We start from the raw sequence: 8510 nt of genomic DNA on the forward strand, positions 1-8510 counted from the left end.
ACTCACTGGTAAAAAGACATGAGATCTCAAGCTGCAAAAGGATGCAGATAAATTGAAATGCATATTGCTAAGTAAAAGAAGCCAGTCTGGAAAGGCTACAGAATGTGTGATTTCCAACTGTCTAACATTCTGGGAAAAAGAAAGCTTATGGAAACCAGAAATATCAGTGGTTTCTGATACTAGGTGGGGAGTGAGGAGGGTTGAATGGGTAGAGCACATGGATTTTTAGGACGTTGAATGACCCTATCCTGCATGGCACTGCAAGGGCAGTTGTGTGGCATGTATGTTGCCAAAATCCTGAAGCTGCAACATAGGGTGACCCTTAATATAAACATGGGTGTTGGTCAGTAATAATGCATCACTATTGGCTTATCAGTGCCTCATGAATGTGATATGTTGACTACAGAAAAAATAGTGGGTAGTGAGGAACAGAGGGAATGTGTGGAAACTATATGTTTTCGATAAGCTTAAATCTGCTCAAATAAAAGTCTATTAATTAAAAAATGCCCGTGTGTCATTACTGTGAATATATAATGTCATATTGAGTCGATGAGATATGCTAACACACTCGCAGAGCAACCTCACTTTGATTTTATTATAGTTTATTCACATTACACCCTGATTATAATCCCCTCATTCTTAGCTTCCTGTTCTCATTCTCCCTCCCTCTTCTGCCCTATTCCCCTCCCCTAGACCTATGACAGGTGGGCCCTTATCAGCTGACCACAGCCCGTCAGGTCTCATCTGGATAGCCTGCAACCCCTTCCTCTGTGTTCCCATAGGGTCTCTCTGCCAAGCGGCAGTTATCAAATGGTGGGCACCAGTGTTTGTGTCAGTGGCAGTCCCCCACTCTCCCCCTCTTCCCCCTGTGGAGAATGAGCTATCCATTGGCTACATCTGAACAGGAGCTCTAGGTTCTCTGCTTGCAATATCCTTGGTTGGTGAAATAGTTTGTGCAGCCCCCCCCCCCCGGTCCAGATCTGCCAGCCTTGACAGTCTCCTTGTGAAGCTCCTGACAGCCCCAACCCCATGTTCTTCCATCCCCCAACTCTTCCATACAACTTGCAGCACTTCATCCTGAGTCCGACTGCAAGTCTCTGTATCTGTCTTGATCCTCTGCTGCTGGAGACTCTCAGAGGACATCTATGTTGGGCTATTATCTACTTATAAGTGAGTATATGCCATATGAGTCTTTCTGCATCTGGGCTACCTCACTCAGGATGATCTTTTCTAATTCCATTTATTTGCCTGCAAATTTCAAGATTTTCTTGTTTTTAATAGCTGAGTAGTATTCCATTGTGTAGATGTACCACAGTTTCTTTATCCATTCTTTGCCTGAGGGATATCTAGGTTGTTTCCAGATTCTGGCTATTACAAATAAAGCTGCTATGAACATAGGTGAGCAAATGTCCTTGTTGTGTGGTGGAGCATCTTTCGGGTATATGCTCAGGAGTGCCTTGTATCTCTACTCTCTCCAAGACTTTTTTTTTTTTTTTTTTTTTTTTAACATGAATGGGTATTAGAATTTGTCAAATGATTTTTGGCACCTAAGGAGATGATTGTGTGTGTGTGTGTGTTTGTGTGTGTGTGTTTTGTTTTTTGTATGTTGGTTTTTTTTTTTTTTTTTTTTTTTTAGTTTGTCTATATGATGGATTACATTGATGAATTTCCATATATTGAACCACCCCTGCATGCCTGGGATGAAACCTACTTGGTCATGGTGAATGATATCTTTTATGTGCTCTTGCATTCAGTTTGTAACTGTTTTATTGAGTAATTTTGCATTAATGTTCATAAGAGAAATTGGTTGAAACTGTTTGTGAAGTCTTTCTGTGGTTTAGGTATCAAGGTAACTATGGCCTTAAAGAATGGGTTCCTTCTATTCTATTTTGTGGAATAATTTGAAGGGAACTGGTATTAGCTCTTCTTTTAAGGTCTGGTAGAATTCTGCGTTTAATCCACCCAGCTCTGATAATTTTTTGGTTAGGAGACTTTTGATGACTGCCTCTATTTTCTTAGGAGATATAGGACTATTTATTTTGTTTACCTGATCTTACTTCAATTTTGGTAATTGGTAGCTATCAAGAAAATTGTCCATTTCATCTAGATTTTTAAATTCTGTGGCATATAGGCTTTTGAAGTAAGACATAATGATTCTTTGGATTTCCATGGTGTCTGTCATTATGTCTTCTTTTTCATTTCTGATTTTGTTGATTTGAATAATCTCCCTTTGCCTTTTAGTTAATTTGGCTAAGGGTTTGTCTATCTTGTTGATTTTCTCAAAGAACCAGCTCTTGGTTTTGTTGATTCTTTACATTGTTCTCTTTGTTTCAGTTTGTTGATTTCATCCCTGAGTTTGATGATTTCCGGCCATCTACTCTTCTTTGGTGTGTCTGTTTATTTTTGTTCTAGAGGTTTCAGGTGTGCTGTTAAGTTACTAGTATGGGATCTGTCCAGTTTCTTTTCTTTTTTTTTTTTTTTTTTTTTTTTTTCATTCAAGATTTATTTATTTATTAACTACACAGTGTTTTGCCTGCATGTATACCTGCCCACCAGTTCTCATTATAGATGGTTGTGAGCCACCATGTGGTTCCTGGAAATTGAACTCAGGGCCTTTGGAAGAATAGGCAGTGCTCTTAACTTCTGAGCCTCTCCAGCCCCTCCAATTTCTTTATAAAGGCACTTAGTGCTATGCACTTTCCTCTTAGCACTGCTTTTATTGTGTTCCATAAGTTTCTATTTCTTGTATTTCTATTTTTCTTAGGTTTGGTCTTTTCATAGTGTCCCACATTTTTTGGATGTTCTGTGTCAGGAGCTTTTTAGATTTAACATTTTCTTTGGCTGTTGCATCAGTTTCTTCAACCATATCTTCTACCCCTGAGATTCTGTCTTCCATCCTGGGTCCCTACAGACACAAATACAGGCTCCAAGGAGTAGCCACATGCCTAGCAAGGCACAAAGCCCATTGTATTCCATCAGAGGAGGCCAACAAACCCACTGGAGCAGCTCTCTGCTTGGATATCTTTCTGCCTGCTCCCCACCTACCTTTAAGGACTCTATAATTTTTATAACCTCAGATTTGAAATCTTTCTCTTGTGCATCAGGTGCATCCAGGGCTTGTTGTTGTGGTGGGACTGCTGGTTTCTGGTGGTATCGAATAGCCCTGTGGATTGTTGCTTGTGTTCTTATGCTGACCTCTTCCCATTGGGATGTCTCTGGTATTAGGAGGTTTGGTGGTCTCTGATGGTCAGAGAGTTTGGGGGTGGGTATAGACAATGGGGCTTCAGTTTTATGACCCAGATAGGCAGATTAGCTGGGTGGCCAGAGGCTGGACCCACCCTTGCTCCACATAGTTTGGACCCCTCTCACCTGGGGATTACCAGTACTGGTGGTTTGTGGTTCTCAGTATGGTCCTTAGGTACCTGCACAGTCACTGCTGTCCTGCTGATCAAACAAGGTGTGTGTGCTTGGTGCTGCCATCTTGGATCCTTCCAACTTCATTTTATACTATTGTCCTGTCTGAACTGCCCCCCGCCCCCAACTTTTTTTTTTTTTTTAAATGTCTTGCTCTATAGCTCAGGCTGGCTTGGAACTGCCTAGTTGCCTGACTTTCTTTCCTTCTCTTATTGATATCATCAGCAGAAACTTTCCTGGTGCCCATAAATATTAGGTTTTGTACTATTACAATTTTGGAATATTACATAGCCAAGATTATTGAACTATTTAAACAGTTCTGACCTTTGGCTGGGTGGGGACTTCAGTACAGAAGAAATCTGACTTCCTGTCTCAAAATTCTTCCTTCTGTAACCACAATTCTGCTTTGGCTCCTCTGGCGATGGACAAGGGGATCAGGAGAGGTGCATTATGGCTCCCTAAAAAGGGTGTTTGTCCTATTTTAGCCTCTATGTTGAGTCTCTGGGACTAGGTCAGTGCCTCCTGTGTAATTAAAAACATTTAAGTTTTAGAGGCCAGAGATGCAGCTCAATTGTAGAGTGTTGGGGGATGGTCTGATGGATCTTGATGCTAGTTAATAAAAAGCCATCCCACCTGGGCAGGGCAGGTGAGATAGGTGTGGCTGAGGGTCCCAGGCTTGGAGAGAGAGGAATCCTGGGCGGGGGGGTGGGGGGGGGGAGAGGCCTGAGGAGGGAAGAGAGGAGAAGAAGGCCATCATGAGTTAGATGGAAGAAAGCATGTGGCCAGCATGGATGGAGGATATGGGCCAGATGAAGAACATTAGCAAGTATTTGGGATTATGGATGGGAGGTAGCTTGATAGAAGTTATTAGAAGCAGATGGCATGGGAATGGGGCAGATATGGGATACCTGCCCCACTATGAGAAGTAGTTTAGAGGATTAATGTCTGTCCTACCCCAGGTTAACTAAGGCAAATTTAAAATGTAACAGGTGCTTGTGTCTTGATTAATAGCTAGCGGGTTTACTGAAGTAATAATAATTATAGGCCTGATAATAAACATCATTAAGCCATACTGATAATACCGGTAATCTATAAGAACAACAATAGAGTGCTTGCCCCAGCATGCAGTGGTCCTGGGCTTGATTCCCGGTACCATATAAACTGTTTGTAGTGACTATGCCTGCGGTCTTGGCACTTAGAAGAGGGAGGTAGGCAATTGTTAGGAGTTTATTCAAGATCATAGTCAACTTTGTGGTGAGTGGGAGGCCAGCCTGGGCTAATTAAGACCCTTTCTCAAAACAAAACAAAACAAAATAAAAACCAAAATATATACAGATGTGTGTGTGTGTGTGCTCTAACAAATAGTATGCACCATTAAAGGAGATAATGGCATCATCTTCTTTCTCCCCTTGGGCCTCATACTCCTGGATGGCTGTACTGAATCAATACATATAGATGCATAAGACATAGTATGTTACCTTATAGCAAGACTGTAAGCTCCCGCTGGCTTATAAGGCCTGTGAGCTTTGCCCCATGCACACACACACACACACGTGATAATTGGGTGGAGAAATGGCTTAGCAGCTAAGAACGCTGGCTGCTCTTCCAAAGACCTTGAGTTTGATTCCCAGAATCCACATGGCAGCTCACAAGTCTGTAACTCCAGTTCCAGAGGATAGATGCCCTCTTCTGGTCTCTGTGGGTATTGGGCCCATTCATATGCACTGGCATATATGCAGGCAAAACATCATAAACATAAACTAAAAATAAAAAAATCAAAGACAGGGCTGGAGAGATGGCTGAGAGGTTAAGAGCACTGGCTGCTCTTCCAAAGGTCCTGAGGTCAATTCCCAGCAACCACTTCATGGCTCACAGCCATCTATAATGAGTTCTTGTGTCCTATTTGGGCACACAGGTATACATGCAGGCAGAATATTATGTACACACACACACACACACACACATATATAATAAATCTTTAAAATAAATAAATAAATCTTTAAAAAAATCAAAGACAAATAAATAAGCTATAACTGCATCATAAAGCTATTTGATTATTTTTACTTTAGTCAGTTGGTCTGGACCATGGTTACATGCTTCCACACACTATATCTGCCACTAACTCAGCGCTCATCACCCTGTGAGTAACGGAAGCTGCCTTTGGTGAGTGTGCCCATGCTAAATCCTTTACTACAATCTGGAAGACAGCAGCAACAGCATGGGGCAAAGCTCACAGGCCTTATAAGCCAGCGGGAGCTTACAGTCTTGCTATAAGGTAACATACTATGTCTTATGCATCTATATGTATTGATTCAGTACAGCCATCCAGGAGTACGAGGCCCAAGGGGAGAAAGAAGATGATGCCATTATCTCCTTTAATGGTGCATACTATTTGTTAGAGCATACGGGTGTTACCAACAGAATCAAAGCACCCACCATCAAAAATGTCTGTCTCCTTTGGAGGGTCCTTACTCTGGCTCCTAGCAGTCTGTCTGTACCATAACTCACAGAACCTACAGAATTCCTTTGCTCTCAAGTGGTGTTCATGGCTCTAGGCCATGGCAAGTTGCTGTCATGTCCTCTTCTTTTGTGAAGACAGGGAGCTAGCTGGCTTTCTTCTTCAGTACATGTTTCTGGAGTGGGTGGGCGTTTGGGTTGAACCTAGTAAATTATGCTTCATATCTCTTTAGAATGAGGGGTTACCGATGCCTTTGTTTCCACAGCTCAGCAGACACAGAGGTATGAGAGAGACACAGAGAGATACACAGAGACAGAGAGACAGAGAGATACAGTAAAGGAGAGAAAGAGAGAGAGAAAGAGAGAGACAGAGACATGAGAGAGAGAGGAGAGAGAGGATAGAGAGGGGCAGAGAGAGACACACAGAGAAAAACAGAGACAGAGACATGAGAGAGAGAGAGAGAGAGAGAGAGAGAGAGAGAGAGAGAGAGAGAGGCAGAGATGAAGACGGAACGGGATGAGAGTCCTGACATTCAAAGCTGATTGGCAATTACATCTGAGCCTACTGAATACACACAACCACACAACATACCAACCTTAGAATACTCTTAAGGTCATGAATAAAAGGAGGCAAAGCCAAGCCACTTTTTCTTTTTGTCTAATAAAGAACAAACTACTGTGCTTCAGATGAAAAATTATAAACACTTGCCCCACTTGGCTGGAAAAATAATAGTCCTTTCCTTATTCCTTCCAAATAAAGCTTTGCCCTTCCATCTCTACAGATAAGACATATCACTTATTCCTTCATAGGAAATCCAACCTTTTCCTCCCATGCTTTAGAGATCAGATCCTATTCTACACCACACAGTCCAGTGTCAAGTGAGCTCTCACTCCGCCCCTGCCCAGGTGTACATAAACACCTTCTTCCTAACACTGTTTATTGCCATGTTCCATGGGTTGTCCATGATGGCTGCTCCTCCTGAAATGTTGAGACAAACATTTATTTCCTGGTGGCTTTCTCTGACAGAAACCACAGCGAAAGTCACACATTAACTTCTTTTTTTTTCCCATTTTTTTATTAATTTATTCTTGTTACATCTAAATGGTTATCCCATCCCTTGTATCCTCCCATTCTTCCCTCCCTCCCATTTTTCCCTTATTCCCCTCCCTTATGACTGTTCCTGAGGGGAATTACCTCCCCCTGTATATGCTCATAGGGTATCAAGTCTCTTCTTGGTAACCTGCTGTCCTTCCTCTGAGTGCCACCAAGTCTTCCCCTCCAAGGGACATGGTCAAATGTGAGGCACCAGAGTACGTGAGAAAATCATATCACACTCTCTACTCAACTGTGGAGAATGTTCTGCAGCCTAAGTGTCCATCAGTAGAAGAATGGATAAAGAAACTGTGGTACATATACACTATGGAATACTACTCAGCTATTAAAAACAAGGAATTCCCGAAATTTGTGGATAAATGAATTGAACTAGCAATGATCATAATGAGTGAGTTAACCCAGAAGCAGAAAGACTCAAATGGTATATACTCACTTATATCTGCATACTAGCCCAAGGGGCATGTCCCACGAAAGCCTTCACACATTAACTTCTTACTGTGTGGCTTTTCCTTTCTGCAATCTCCTAGATCTCTTTATTCTTGACAGATAACGAACGTTGCCATCTTTCTTTACAGCTTTATTGAGGTTTGATTTGCATATGATCCCTTCATATTTAGAATAAAACTTTGATAAAATTTGACTTATGTACTTTCAGCAATTATTAATCTATGTTTTCAACAGTAGATTGTGTATGTATGTGTGTGTGTGTGTGTGTGTGTGTGTGTGTGTGTGTGTGTGTGTGTTCTCATCTCAGAGAGGATGGGTGGGGGCAAAAATACTCCAATAGTGATAAGCAGGCTTAATGCTTAGCTCTTTGCTTCTTCACTAAGGGGAACCAGGACTCCCTTGAGAAATGACCAGGTTGTGGCTGAGAAAGTCTAGAAAGTGGTCAGGATATTTGGTTGCACCTGAAAGTCAGGAAGTATTTAATGAATGATTGCAACATCGTCAAGGACAAAGGACCCAGCTTGAGGGGCTCCCAATGACTAAGTCTGCCATTATGTACTATGAAAATGAGTGTTAGCAATGGATTCTATCCAATTGGATAAAATGGAATCCATGAGTCAGACAGCTAAATATAAATGAATAAATGAGTAAAAATGAGAAAGTCCTCTTCTAACTAATGCACTTGGAAGGAATGGTAAAACTGGAAAATCACCGGTTGGCAGCCCTCATGGTAGTTAATTTACGCAGGAAACAATGTCAAGGATGTTAGTATACGGTAGGAGTGATGAAAGTTAGAAGAGGATATATTTTCTTAGTCTCTGCCAAGAGAAAAAGAGCAACTTTCTAGTGGAGAACCTGGAAAAACACCTTAATTAGGCGATCCAAGTTCATATCAGCTGACACAAGGCCAACCATAGTGACATTCGTCAAACAGAATGCACCAAGAACATATATCTGACATTCTTGTCACCAAAGCATCTCCTGAACCAGTCGCAAGGAGCTGTCTACAAAATGACTTTCACACAATCTCAGAGGCATCACAGTCAGGAAAGTCAAGAAGAGATGGAGCAAACCGGGG

The sequence above is a fragment of the Acomys russatus genome, chromosome 14 (genome assembly GCF_903995435.1).
Source record: "Acomys russatus chromosome 14, mAcoRus1.1, whole genome shotgun sequence".
In the NCBI taxonomy this organism is placed as follows: Eukaryota; Metazoa; Chordata; class Mammalia; order Rodentia; family Muridae; genus Acomys; species Acomys russatus.